General features: G+C 39.8%; 1 long non-coding RNA gene across 4 annotated transcripts; it reads left to right on the top strand.

Annotated features, from left to right (window-relative positions):
- The first annotated feature begins 2,730 nt into the window (after positions 1 to 2,730).
- On the top strand, positions 2,731 to 5,471 carry LOC133738335 (uncharacterized). Of its 4 annotated transcripts, none has more exons than XR_009860067.1 (7): positions 2,731 to 2,873; positions 3,036 to 3,127; positions 3,369 to 3,430; positions 4,237 to 4,390; positions 4,655 to 4,734; positions 4,827 to 5,054; positions 5,222 to 5,471. It is a non-coding gene; the product is annotated as an uncharacterized LOC133738335 (long non-coding RNA). The 4 variants fall into 4 exon arrangements; XR_009860062.1 differs by having other exon boundaries at positions 2,989 to 3,127; XR_009860070.1 differs by having other exon boundaries at positions 2,989 to 3,127; positions 4,626 to 4,734.
- The last annotated feature ends 8,457 nt before the right edge of the window (positions 5,472 to 13,928 follow it).

The following is a 13,928-nucleotide window of genomic DNA, read 5'->3' as shown; positions in this document are numbered from 1 at the left end:
CTTCTCAATCATGTAAGCAAATTTTGGTAGAGTTCAATCAAGTCTAGTCTAATTGTTGAAGATAGTGATTGTTGATGATAAGGGCAGATCCTTCTGAGGTGTTGGGAATCAATTCAGAAAAATTTGATGTGGTATTGAGGACTGTTGGTCATCGAGAAAAGCTAGACGAAATGTAATTGCATACAAGATTATTTACTTCTTTAAGTATGTAATTGGATGAATATTGATATTGGGGGGCAATAGACGTCTATTGAGGGGCAATACATGGCCAATAGTCGTCTATTTGGGAGCAATAGACGTCTATTAGGGGGGCAATAGACGTTTTGAATTGATGTAATCTCCTCGTTTTTTTTCTTTAATCAAAGTTTTATTTGTGTAGTTTTAGGAGGATTAATTACCATTTTGGTAATCTAAACGTCTATTGGGGGGCAATAGACGTCTACTCGGGGGCAATACATGGCTGATAGTCATCTATTGGGGGGCAATACATGGCTGATAGTCGTCTATTGGGGGCCAATAGACGTCTATTAGGGGGCAATAGACGTCTATTGGGGGCAAAAAAAACTTTCCGGTGAGATTTTCAGCAATTTCCGGTAGGCGGCAGCCGGTGACCGGAATCCGGCGACCGGTGACCGGATTCCGGCAGCCGGTGACGAGCTCCGGCGAAGTCTCCTATAGTTTCTCTCTCTTCCATTTTCTCTCTCTCTCTCTAAGTAACAAAGGGGTGAGGGGTAAAATGGTATTAAAAAAAAATTAAAAACAAAAAAAAAATCTTAATGGGGTATTAGGGAAGACTCCTTTAGAGTGTATTGGGTAAGAGAGAATTAAAAAAACTTAATGGGGTAAGGGAGAAAAAAATCCCTAGAAATGGGGTAAATGGATAAAACCCCTTACAAAAATCTGTTAACTGATGATGTTGCAGTTTAACTGATGATATCAATAAACAAAATTCTAAATATTTAAGCCACATGGACGTACATATAATTAGACAATCCCTCATAGAAATATTTTGTTAGAAGTAGGAGAGACAAGGAGTCCAGCGTAATTAATTGTGCTTGGCTATGACTGATTTTCATTTCAATTTGGGAGATCCAAACATAAATGAAAGGAAACTGCATATGATTCACCTTGAGCACCAAAACCAGCATGATCCCACACCCAAACCCCAACGCAGAACTAGACTTGAACACAAACCACTGCTCCTTCGAATTCATATCCTTAGAACACCAAAGCGAAAACCAGTTTCTCAATCCCAAAAATACAACCGAAGCTCAAATTGATCGCAAAGCATGGCGATTCTGGTCTGATTCCACATCGTCGAGTCTGGGTCGCCAACACGAGGTCTCCTTTGAGTCTAAGTCCTCGATGAGCACGAGGTCTCTTCGCTGTTTAATGTACTAATCAACGGTTCACGATCCGATACTGTAAGATCGGAGGACATTCAAGTGCGATCTGGAATCAGATTTGGGTCAGGCATCTGTTTTACGCCTGTGAGGGCGGCATCTATTATACGTCATCTTCGAAGAGGGCATCCTTTAAAGATTTCATCAATTGTTTTGAAATGCTAAAAGAAGAAAAAGAAAAATCCATGAAATATCTAATACATATATGAAAATAAGAAACGTGAAAAAAAAAAAAAAAAAACTAAACGATCGAGGACAGAATCCCTACCTGCCACAAACAGCGATATTGTCTCTTATTCAAAGATGAATGCAATACTAAAAATTGAGAATATCTTAAATTTGATAGAGTTAGGATTTGCGACGGGCTAGTTGTGAATTAGGTCTGCGTGCTTTGAAATCCTCTCCTATTCTAGATATGTTTCCGTCGCCAATTCTGGTTCCCCTACCTGTCCTATTCTGCTCGGGCCCAGGTCGGCTCTTCTTGCTTTCGTGACGTGATCACCGATTCACCGCTGTAATTCTCGCCATATACGCTACTTAAATTTCCTCAAGCCTGATTTCGCCTTCGGTCTGGGTTTGGACCTCGCCCATGTCATTAGCTGGCCTTCTGAGATCTTTATATATTTATGTACCGGGGAGCAATCCTTCGCGGAATGTTACTGCTGCATACTCAGATGTGCATCATTCTATCTGCGTTTAGTCCGCCCGAAAATGGTCAAAGAATGTCTTAAGTCTCTCTCCCACTCTATGTTTCACCATAAATAGCGCCGCCATGTCTATCTTGCTCTTCCTATTACAAAAATTCTGAGAGATGAAAGATTCCCTCAGCTGTACGAAGTTGGACATTGATCCAGATTTCAAATCGCGGAACCACATTCTTGCCTCGCTGGTCAGGCTCAAGGGGAAAATTTCGCAGAAGAAACTCTCGTCATCCATCTTTGTAGTCATATGGTACCATCCGATACGTCATCTGGTTGGCAATACCCTCTAAATAGCATGAGATGGTTAGTCAGCAGTACCCTCTAATCATTACCGCCTAGTATTCCTGTCAGCATTACCCTATAATGCGCCATCTGGTCAGCAGTACCCTCTAGATGGCATGAATGACTAGTCGACAGTACCGTCTAGTCATTATACATAATGTATCACTACAAGAAAAAGCTTTATTCATAGCACATCACTATAGCGTTTTGTTTGGAAGTGCTATTAATTGTGAATTCGTAATATTTCAATAGCGTTTAAAACCTACAAACAAACGCTCTTAAATGAGTGTAAACGTTATTAAACGAAATCCATATACCGAAAATGCGAGCGGGAAACAAAAAAAAGTGCCCGCTTGTTTAATTTTGCGAGTTCAAAGCGTGACCCAATTCCCAATATATCAAAACTTTTATTCTAGCCAGCCAAAGAAAACTCTTCGCTCTCTCTCTCAACGGAAGATCCCAGTCCCTTTCTTCATCTCTTCCACAGGTAATCTCTTCCCCGTCCTCTTTTTTCTCTATCTCTCTCTTTCTTTCTCTGTCGTCCTATATATATAGTCAGGTGATTCAATTGTAAAGTTAAGTGGATAAATCTTAAACATCAGATTTGGGGCTTTTTGTGTAACCTCATATCTCCTTTTGGTGACAAGAGGTGTAACGAATAGTCTGGGCAAAGGCGTCACGCCAGCAGCAGAAGCGTCGCTCTCAAATCCAATGACTTTCATGTTACCTGCATCAAAATCGGTTTTTTTCTCTCTACCCCTTTTCTTTCTTTTTCAATCTTTGATAACTCAAAAAACAAAAGAATGTATTTATTCTTCAGTAAAAGTTTATTCAATTTCGTTCAAATAGATAAAATTGAAGAATTGACTCTTGCATGTACTTGGGTATGTGTTTTTCATTCGTAATGGTTTTCTAGATGACTGCCTTAAGTAAGTTACTTTGCTTTATTTGACAAAAATATGCAAATCCATATTTGTTACAGATGCTGGTGTCATATCTCCTTCTGAACGTGGATTTGCTTTTGTTCTTGATGATGGTGGAGAGGTACTTTTAACTCTCTTTTTTTTTATACACCTACTTGTCTTCATAGTTTACCGACATTAATAATTGACAGTGGGGAACATTGATTTTGTTTTGTTGTATTTTACATTGTATAGCTATTTTCTGTGTTTGCTATTGTCTCTCTGAATTTTTTATATTGGCTCCTTGTAATTGAAGTTCAGTCCATGTTATTGTTATTTTCTTTGTGTATATGTACATAAAACAGGTGCCTCGCTGTAATCGGTAAACCCCAAGTTGTCTTATTTGATTGATTGTGTTGTATTGATCCTGAACATGTAATACAAAACATGTATTACAGAGCAGGTATTAGTACTCTTTTGGCAAATTGTCATGATCTCAAAACAACTCAAGACCCAAGTACAACTTAAGTGGTCAAGCAACTAGATCAAGGTTCTAAATCGGTTCTTTTATTCTATATGTCATGAAAGAATTCATATTTCTATCCTAAAGTTTTGAATTAAATGTTTACGATTGACCAGAGAGGCAATGATATTCCTGACCCTTTGTTGAATGACTCTTATGGTCTGCTGCTTATAACATCTTTGATTTTGGTTCCTTTTTCTTTGTTGTAATTAAAAAAGGGAAAGCGCACAAAATAAGAGCGATAGTGAGAGATGAGACGTTGGGCATTAATTACATTGTTGTCATATTTATACTTTCGGCAGAATGCATGGAGATAATGAATTGGGAATAGAAATGCCAAAGGTTATTTTCAGTTACTTTCTTAATAGCTCACGTCTATTGAATGTAGTAAACTTCTGACTAAGGGTGCCTATTGTTTATTGCAGACTTTAGCTTCTTATATGTCTATTCAGTGAACCAGAATTACTTCAAAGTTAGAGAAGGCGTAATTATTCATGTAATGTAAGGTTGGAACTCAAGGGCAAGCTCAAGATTGAGTTGGAATGGTTCAGGAGTTGAAAAGTGAATAGTTCTTTCAAGGTAAACAAATTTTTTTGTTCATATATATTTTCTCTTTGCTTAGATGCCACTTTCTTTATTTGACATTGAAACTTTGAAGCTTTAATGAAGCATGTTTAATTTTGGATTGTCAATTCAATTCAGTTGTGGGTTGTGTTTTCATTCAGCAATGTAGTGGGCAATAACTTGAGTGTTGTTTAATTATTCATTATGTGCAACCTGTTCAAGTATCTATATCCAGCAATTATTCTTTCAGAGTTTCTTATTAGTTGCAATTGCTTGAAGAACTCAATTAGCAGTTTCAATGGCTGTGAGAAGTATAACAAACAATGTGGACAACCATTGTATTAGAAAACCATTATGTGGTTAGTCACTTTGTCATTATAGCTTCTTAATTAAAATTATTGTTCCTTTTCTCTTTAGTCAGTTAACCAATGTTACTTGTTTTGTTTGACAGTGTTCAAGAAATTATCAACTTGTGTGCTAACTTGGTCCTCAAGTGATCCAGATCAGCTTGTTCATTTTGTTCCCTTGGGCCCTAATGCTATGAGAGTTTGGGTAGATACACCGAAAGTCCCAACTGCATCCCTTTGGAGGCCATCGTCTGAGCTGGAAATTATTGAAGATGCTATTGGTACTATAGTAGCATGGCCAGCAGACAAAGTAGTTATGTTTTAGGGCTCCGGTATGCATTTAAACTCCTATGTTTATATTTCTTCCCAAATAATTTGTTAACATTGACAAAATTTCTCTAGCTAGTTGGTTCTCAGGAAGTTGTTGTAGGAAACTAAGTTAATGAAGAATGATTACTTGTTTGATTGCCTTTGCTTTTTATTTCTTATTTTGTGACAGTTCAGAGATGCTAAGAGAGCTATATATGAAGGTTAGAAGCTAGTAATGGACTGATGTGGTCATGAATGCTAGGAGCTGCGCACAAGTACTTTTTGATTGAGACATTGTAGTACTTGTTTATCTTTTCCTTGGATTCTTGTTTATCTTTTCCTTGGATTAATTATGCAAACTGATCGACTGCTAGCTTTTGAGACAATTTTATTGAATTGTATTTGAAATTCATATATGAAGTTTGAGTATTGATGAGACGATTGGCATTTATTTTTCTATCATCTTTCATGCTTTATATGAAATTTTGTACTAGCTAGTGATAAAATTAATGTCTAGACAATGACAACGTTTCTTAAATACTATGAAACATGATATGTAAATGTGTTATGAATTTTCATTTGATAGCACTAGATAAGTGCTACAGAAAACTGAACAATAGCGTTTACTAGCACCAGAAGAGGTCAATTTATAGCACTTGAGAAATGCTGTGGAAACCAAGACAATAGCATTTATTAAATGTTATGATAGGCCAAACAATAGCGCTTAGAAAATGCTATTATTAACTCGACTGTAGCATTTTTCAAACGCTACTAGTGGTCAAGCAATAGCGCTTCAAAAACGCTATCAATATAAGACGTATTATAGCGTTTCCGGAAACGCTATGATTGACCTTGTACCTATTATAGCTCGGGCAGACATAGCGTTTACTAAAACGCTATTGAATCCTACCATAGCGTTTTTCAAACGCTATAGATGAAAATCTATGGTGTAGTGTATGTGTTATTCAGATACTTCAAATACAGTGAGAAGAGTATTCCGGTCAGCGATACCCTCTAATGCATCATATGATCGGCAGTACACTCCAGATTGCACGAGATGTCAGTCAGTACTATAGATATTCCAGCTAAAGTGAATAGTGGTATAGTGTAATCTGTCATTCCGGCATCTTCCATTTAGTGACCACCTAGTGAGTATTACTCGTGAACTAATCTTAGTAGTCACCTGGTGAGTGCTACTGGTGATATGATCCTAGTGACCATCTGATGAGTGCTATTAGTGACATGATCCTAGTGACCGTCGGATGAGTGCTACTGGTGACATGATCCTAGTGACCGTCAGATGAGTGCTGCTGGTGACATGATCCTAGTGGCCATCTGATGAGTACAACTGGTGACATGATCCTAGTGATTGTCTGATGAGTGCTACAAGTGAGTTAACTCAGCTAGTAACCACTTGGTAAGAGCTACGGATGAAGTGCTACATTAATGAGTGCTACAAGTGCTACGGGTGAAGTGCTACAATAATGAGTGCTAAAAGTGCTACATTATTCATGAGTTCTAACATTTGGATCCTCAACCCCCTTGGGGAAAATGTACACACCCTTGTCTCTCTTGTTGGAACTGTCGTCTATTTTTAGGACTTCAATGAAATTCTTTTTTTCATAATTTTGTCTTAGAAAAAAACCACTTCAATAAACCACCAAAATTTCACCGAGAAGAATGGCAGCTAGGTTCTCAACTACTCATATCGCTAGCTTATAGATATCATGAGCCAACAAGACCCAAACTCTAACCATAATGAGCTACTGATAGCCAACAAATCCTGAGTGTCACGATATGACTTCGCAACCACGTCAAGACAAACCACTTCATGCACTTTCTTAAATACGTATTCGTAATCGGGCTTTCAAACAAATTCCATTTATTTACTAATTGTCTCTTAAAAGATACGTCTTGAACCATGACAGAAAGTTCAATCGAGAGACAATAAATAGCTCTGCCTGGATCAGCATGATCAATATTTATTGTTGAAGATGTTATCTGGTAATAATCTTCTAGGCTATATATGTATATAATTTCTCTTTTTAGTTTCTCCAGTTGCATATATGCATTAATACTCAAACGTAAGTAGCAAATTTGTGATGGATGTTTCTTTTCCAGTGGTCCTTAAAGCCTTTCTTAAGATTAGCCAAAAAAACAAAAAATCAAGTAGATTGTTTGATAGGATATACGAATGAACAAAATTAGCTAGAGTTAGAATTATTTCCTCTTATTTTTGTGTTACAGAAAACTCAAATTAAATGTCAATCATTTGTAATCCAGATTTTGGATTTTTGGAGGATCTCTACACTCTGATATTGCTGAGTATCAACTGATGACTAATTTTTCCTGCTGTTATCATAGCAATCTTCCACAAATTTATCCTTGTCAACCCCTGCATAAATATTAATCAAGATTTATATATCCTCTGTGTTAAGAACTTTGAACACAAGAAGAATGTGAGCAAGAACACAACACAACTGGACTTGAATGACTTGATTCATTGACAATCAACTTCGGCTATTTAACAGCCATTACAAAACAGAAACGAGAAAAACTTGCAGCCCACGTAGATAGCTACCAACGTGATAATCTAACTGAGAAGAATTCAAATACTAACAGCACTACTCTAAAGAATAGGACTATCCTAGAGAATAGGCAACTTATTAACAGAAAAACAAAAACCCCTAAGTTTAAGGACTTCCAACTCTATCATACCCTCCCTTAAACTAAGCTGCATAACTTAGTTTACTTTTGGTGACTCACACACTCCCAAGAGACCTCGAAGCTTTAGAAACTGCTCCAGCTTTAATGGCTTCGTCAGAACATCAGCAATTTGCTCCTGTGAACCACAATGAACTAGCTGCACCACTCCTTCCTTGGACAAATCTCTTAAGAAATGAAAACGTACTCCAATATGCTTGCTTCTTCCATGCATCACTGGATTTTTGGACAATTTGATTGTTGAGCTATTGTCACAGAAAATAGTTGTACATTTATCACCTTCACAGCCAAGCATTTTAAGTACCCTTTTCATCCATATTGCTTGACAAGCACACGCTGCAGCAGCCACAAACTCAGCCTCCGTTGTAGATAAAGTTACAATAGGTTGCTTCCTAGATGACCAAGCCACCGCCCCCGAGCTCATCATGAATGCATACCCCGAAGTACTCTTCCTGTCCTCCAAACACCCTGCATAATCACTATCGGTGTACGCTGTCAAAACACCACTTGCCTCTTTCTTATACAGAATACCAAAGCCAACAGTCCCTTTCACATATCTTAACACCCTTTTTGCAGCCATAAGATGAAGTTCAGTAGGTTGAGACATGTATCTAGCAATCAAACTTACTGCATACATCAAGTCTGGACGAGTGGAAGTTAAGTACATTAGACTCCCAACAAGCTGCTTATAGAAGGTGCCATCAACTTCAATCCCGCTCTCATCTTTCGAAATCTTGAACCCTGGAACTATAGGATTCAGTACTGCATTGCTCTTTTCCATCCCAAACCTCCTAAGCACATCCATTGCATATTTCTTTTGGCTGATAAAGATCCCATCCTGCAATTGTTGCACTTCTAATCCGAGAAAGTATCTCATTTTCCCTAAGTCTGACATGTCAAACTCCTTCATCATTGAATCCTTGAACTCCCTCATCATTGCATCATCATTCCCAGTGTAAATTAAATCATCAACATACAAACTTACAATCAACAATTTACCTCGGATGTTTGTCTTGACAAAAAGTGTCTGCTCACTAGGACATTTCTCAAATCCCTCCCTTAAGAAATAGGCCTCAATGCGACTAAACCAAGCTCGAGGGGCTTGTTTTAGTCCATATAAGGCTTTCCTTAGCTTATAAACTTTGTTGAGCTCCTCCTTCTTCTCAAAACCTTTCGGCTGCTCGACATACACATCCTCCATCAATTCACCGTGCAAGAATGCTGATTTGACATCAAGTTGATACACCTTCCAACTCTTGTGAGCAGCGAGAGCAAGAATGATTCTCACTGTGTCCATCCGAGCCACTGGTGCAAAGACTTCAGAATAATCGATCCCATACTCTTGCACATAACCTTTGGCAACCAACCGAGCTTTAAACTTCTCTACCTCACCATGTTCATTCAGCTTTGTTTTGTAGACCCATTTGACTCCAATCCGCTTCGCTCCTTCAGGTAAATCAGTGAGAACCCATGTTTCATTCTTCTCTATGGATTTGATCTCGGTCTCCATTGCTTTCCTCCAATCTTCACTTCCCACGGCCTCTTCAAAACTCACAGGATCTGCATTCGTAAATAAAGCAAAGTTTAACAGATTCACATCAGCTTCACCTTCTGAAAGTCCCTCTCCACTCACATAGTCATCCATCCAAATCGGTAGCCTCCTATTTCGTGCTTCTTCTGAACTCGAGCTTAAGGGAGATACCACTGCATCTTCATCATCAACTACCATATCTTCATCTTCATTGTCACTCGGATTCTCAATCTCCTCGTCCTCACTTGTTCCCCATTCTAAGTCAACTAGTACCTGCTGTTCATAACTCTTGTCCCAATTCCACTTTCTCTTTTCTTCAAAAACAACGTCTCTGCTAGTCATTATCTTCTTTGTCATGGGATCATATATCCTATAACCTTTCGACTCATCACTTATCCCCAAAAAAACACCGCTGGTACTCTTATTCTCCAATTTTGTTCTCTTCACATCAGGTACATGTACGTGACACACGCATCCAAAGACTCTCAGATGTTCAACTGACGGCTTCACACCACTCCAGACCTCTTCTGGTGTTGTATCTTTCAAAGCCACAGTGGGACACCGATTTAGCACATAGACAGTCCACTTTACTGCTTCAGGCCAGAAAGGCTTTGGAATCCCCTTCTCAGATAGCATGCATCTCACCGAATTCATCACCGTACGGTTCTTTCTTTCTGCAACTCCGTTCTGCTGAGGAGTGTATGCAGTTGTTAGTTGCCTTCTAATTTCATTTTCTTTGCAAAAACTGTTGAACTCGGCTGATGTAAACTCTCCTCCTCGGTCTGTTCGTAGACATTTGATGGCAAGACTAGTTTCTTTCTCAACAAGTATCTTAAAAAACTTGAAAACAGCAAATGTCTCTGACTTCTCATTTAGAAAATAAGACCAAGTTTTTCGACTATAATCATCAATCAAGCACAACACATACTTCTTTGCACTATTCGAAATTGGAGAAATTGGACCACATAAGTCAGCATGAATGAGTTCTAACCTTTGAGTTGCTCTCCAGGTGCTCCTTTTTGGAATAGGTTCACGATGTTGCTTGCCTTTCAAGCAGTCAACACACACAACATCTGAGGCTGGAAGCTGAGGTAACCCAAGAACCATTTTCTTTCGTTGCAAGGCTTGTAATCCTGTGTTACTAATGTGACCAAGTTTGCAATGCCAGAGGTGAGTAAGGTCCTGTGTTGTAGTGTTGAAGCATATTTCTTGGTTTGAGTCGGACAAAGTTGGTTGAATCCTTGCTACCAAAACAAACATCCGATTGGCTGTCATCTCGGATTGAATGATAAGGCCTTTCTGTGGGTGATATATCTTGCATTTCCCGGAGTGAATGAGAATTGCAAGACCTCTCTCCTGTAATTGTCCTATGCTCAAGAGATTGTTCTTCAATTCCGGTACATAAAATACATCACCAATAACACAATTAACTCCATTTACCTCCAACTTGACATTCCCTTTCCCTGAAACCTTCATTCTTGTGTTGTTGCCTAATTTCACAGTATGTTGAAAGGATTCATTTAGCTCAGCGAATAGTACCTTGTTACCACACATGTGGTTGCTGCACCCCGAGTCCAAGAACCAAATTTCTTCTCTGCTTGCTCCAATATCTTCAACATAGGCCATCAACAACATCTCTTCTTGCTCGTCTAGTTCGGCATAGTTTGCTTGTTTATCCCAGGTGGGACATTCATACTGAAAGTGACCGAGTTTGTGACAACGGTAACACTCCACAGTAGCCTTGCTAAATCCTTGCTGCCCTCTTCCTCTACCTCTGAAACTGCCTCTCCCTCGACCTCCTTTGTTTCTCTCATCAATGGTCACCTTTAGAGCATGCTCCTCTCCACTACTTCCACTGCTATTTCTGTTGAACTTTTGCTCATGCACAACCAATGAACTTTGTAATTCATCGATTGTGAGTAAGTCGATATCCTTGGACTCTTCAATTGAAACAACCACGTAATTGTATTTCTCAGTGAGAGTCCTGAGAATCTTTTCCACAACAGTGACGTCCTTCATATCCTCTCCATTGCTTCTCATCTTGTTTGACAGATTCATAACTCGAGCAAAATACTCAGTGATGGTCTCACCCACCTTCATCTCCATGATCTCCCAATCTCTTCTCAATGACTGAAGGGATGCACGCTTCACTCTATCGTTGCCTGCATACTTCTTTTTCATTGAGTCCCATATATCCTTCGAGGTGCGTTTCTCCAGAATCTGCTCCAGAATTGTCCTGTCAATAGCTTGAAACAGGTAATTCTTTATTTTCTGGTCTTTCTGCTCCACCTCTTCCAATTGTCTTTGTTGTGCCTCTGTCAGCTCTGCTCCTGCTTGTGGCTCAACATAACCCATCTGAACCAGCTTCCAAAATCCCTTAGACCTCAGCAGATTTTCCATGAGCATTGCCCAATGGTCATAGTGCCCATTGAAGTGTGGTATGGCAGGCTGCGTGAAATCTTTCTCTTCACTCATCTCTCTCCTTTTTTTCAAGTCACTAAAGAAGACTACAACTCTCCTTTCTCTCAGGCCCCAGTGGAAGGGGGCTCTGATACCAGAATGTTAAGAACTTTGAACACAAGAAGAATGTGAGCAAGAACACAACACAACTGGACTTGAATGACTTGATTCATTGACAATCAACTTCGGCTATTTAACAGCCATTACAAAACAGAAACGAGAAAAACTTGCAGCCCACGTAGATAGCTACCAATGTGATAATCTAACTGAGAAGAATTCAAATACTAACAGCACTACTCTAAAGAATAGGACTATCCTAGAGAATAGGCAACTTATTAACAGAAAAACAAAAACCCCTAAGTTTAAGGACTTCCAACTCTATCACTCTGTACGGTTTTATTATTCGACCACATCACATGCTTGCTTGCACAAATTATAAATGACTAAATGCAAGAGACTGAAGGGGGTTATACCATATCTGGACTTGTTCCTCAGACCCTTACTGTGACTCTACAACATAACTGCAAATCAGATCACATACTTCAACACACTGTGAAAAAGATGAAGGGCTCACATATATATCTCTCCTTGCAATCTGCTTTGCATTCATCAAAGCAGGATGTATTCAACTGTGTCTTTTTATAGGAAAAGAAAAGGAATTGGGAAGACGAAGAAGATGGAGAAAGAGGGCAGTTTTCTTGTGAAGCAACTGAAACTAGTATAATCAGCAATTCAGCATCAGCATACCAATCACAATCATATTCTATTTTCATCCATCCTGTCTCCTTTTTTCCTGGCAGATCGAGAGAGCTTAACTACAAAATTCATGAGGTGAGCGGAGCAAAAAGGAGTGTTTTGCAGATGAAAATTCCCAGCGGACTTGCTCTGCTAGGGTTCGGAGAGCGCCGCCTCCGGCCTCTCTGTACCTTTCTCCATCATCGATGGAGTACTATTTTGGCACCGTTTTCAGTGTCGAATCTATCGCGCACGACTCACCTCGTGCCCTGTATCAGGTCGTGGTTAGCACCGTGGCATGTGGCAACCCCTGTTGTTCCGATTCTTTCTGATCGTGGCTTCTCTGTCCAATGGGGAGAAGAAGATGCTGCGCTATCATCTTGGATCGGACTGGATTCGAGAGTCGGGTGGCTTCGCCCAATTCGGGCGCGACTGAAGTTGATGCAGTTGTTGGAGCGGTGGTGGGGGTCGAGCTTTCCTTTTGGTTTCTACTTCCCAGATGGGATCTGTGAGAGTTCACGGCAGGAGCTTCGATCGACGGCGGCGCAGCAGTCTTTAGGTCTTGGTTTCTACTCCCCAGATCGGATCTGTGGGAATTCGCGGCAGGAGATTCGAGCGACGGTGGCGCAGCAGTCCGTAGGTGATGGCGGTGCGACGGACCGGCGCAGGTTTGGGACGGCGGTGACGCAGTCAGGTGCCGGCGTGGGGCTCCAAGGTTGGGGCTATATGACTGGTGGTGTGGGTGGTGGCAATTGGAATATAGTGGACGGAACCGGGATTGGCTATTTCCGACGTGGGAAGGCGGAGCTCTGGCTGGGGTCAAGGTCAGGGGACGGCTGGGTGCCCAGAGAGTTTTTGGGTGCCCAGTTGTGGACCTGGGCCATTTTTTGTTTGGACTGCTCAAGATGGGTTTTGTCTTGGGCCTTAGTTTCTATTTGGATTCATATTTGGGATCCAGGGGACTTTTCATGGACTTCTTCTTCAACTACATTTTGGATTTGGATTATCAGCTACTTAGGTAGAAGATTGCTCTCTATTCGACGTATTATCTTACGTGGAGTAGGCAAGGTCGGTCACACTACCGCCAGTTACCTTAATAGAAGGTTACCCTCTGTTCAACGTATTTCTTTACGTAGAAGTATGGTTGACCATACCATTGGTACTGTTTTACAGAGCCCGGGGTCTTCCTGGTGCTTCATCAAATGCTTTATTGCATACCTTAATATCCTTGTTAGGTTTTATTTCCAATGCCTTGTGGCATCTAGTATTGCTTTTGTTATCCTTTATTTGTATCTATAAGTTGTAATCGTTCTTATTTTTATTAATAAAATGGTTGACTATTTCTCTAAAAAAAAAAAACTACAAAATTCATATTAATGCATATTTTTCTTTTTACTTTTGTTCGTAATTGAATAAGATCAAACCAAAATTTAGTATAAGATAATTT

Source organism: Rosa rugosa, chromosome 1, assembly GCF_958449725.1.
Source record: "Rosa rugosa chromosome 1, drRosRugo1.1, whole genome shotgun sequence".
NCBI lineage: Eukaryota > Viridiplantae > Streptophyta > Magnoliopsida > Rosales > Rosaceae > Rosa > Rosa rugosa.
This window is presented reverse-complemented; position numbering and strand designations above follow the sequence as displayed.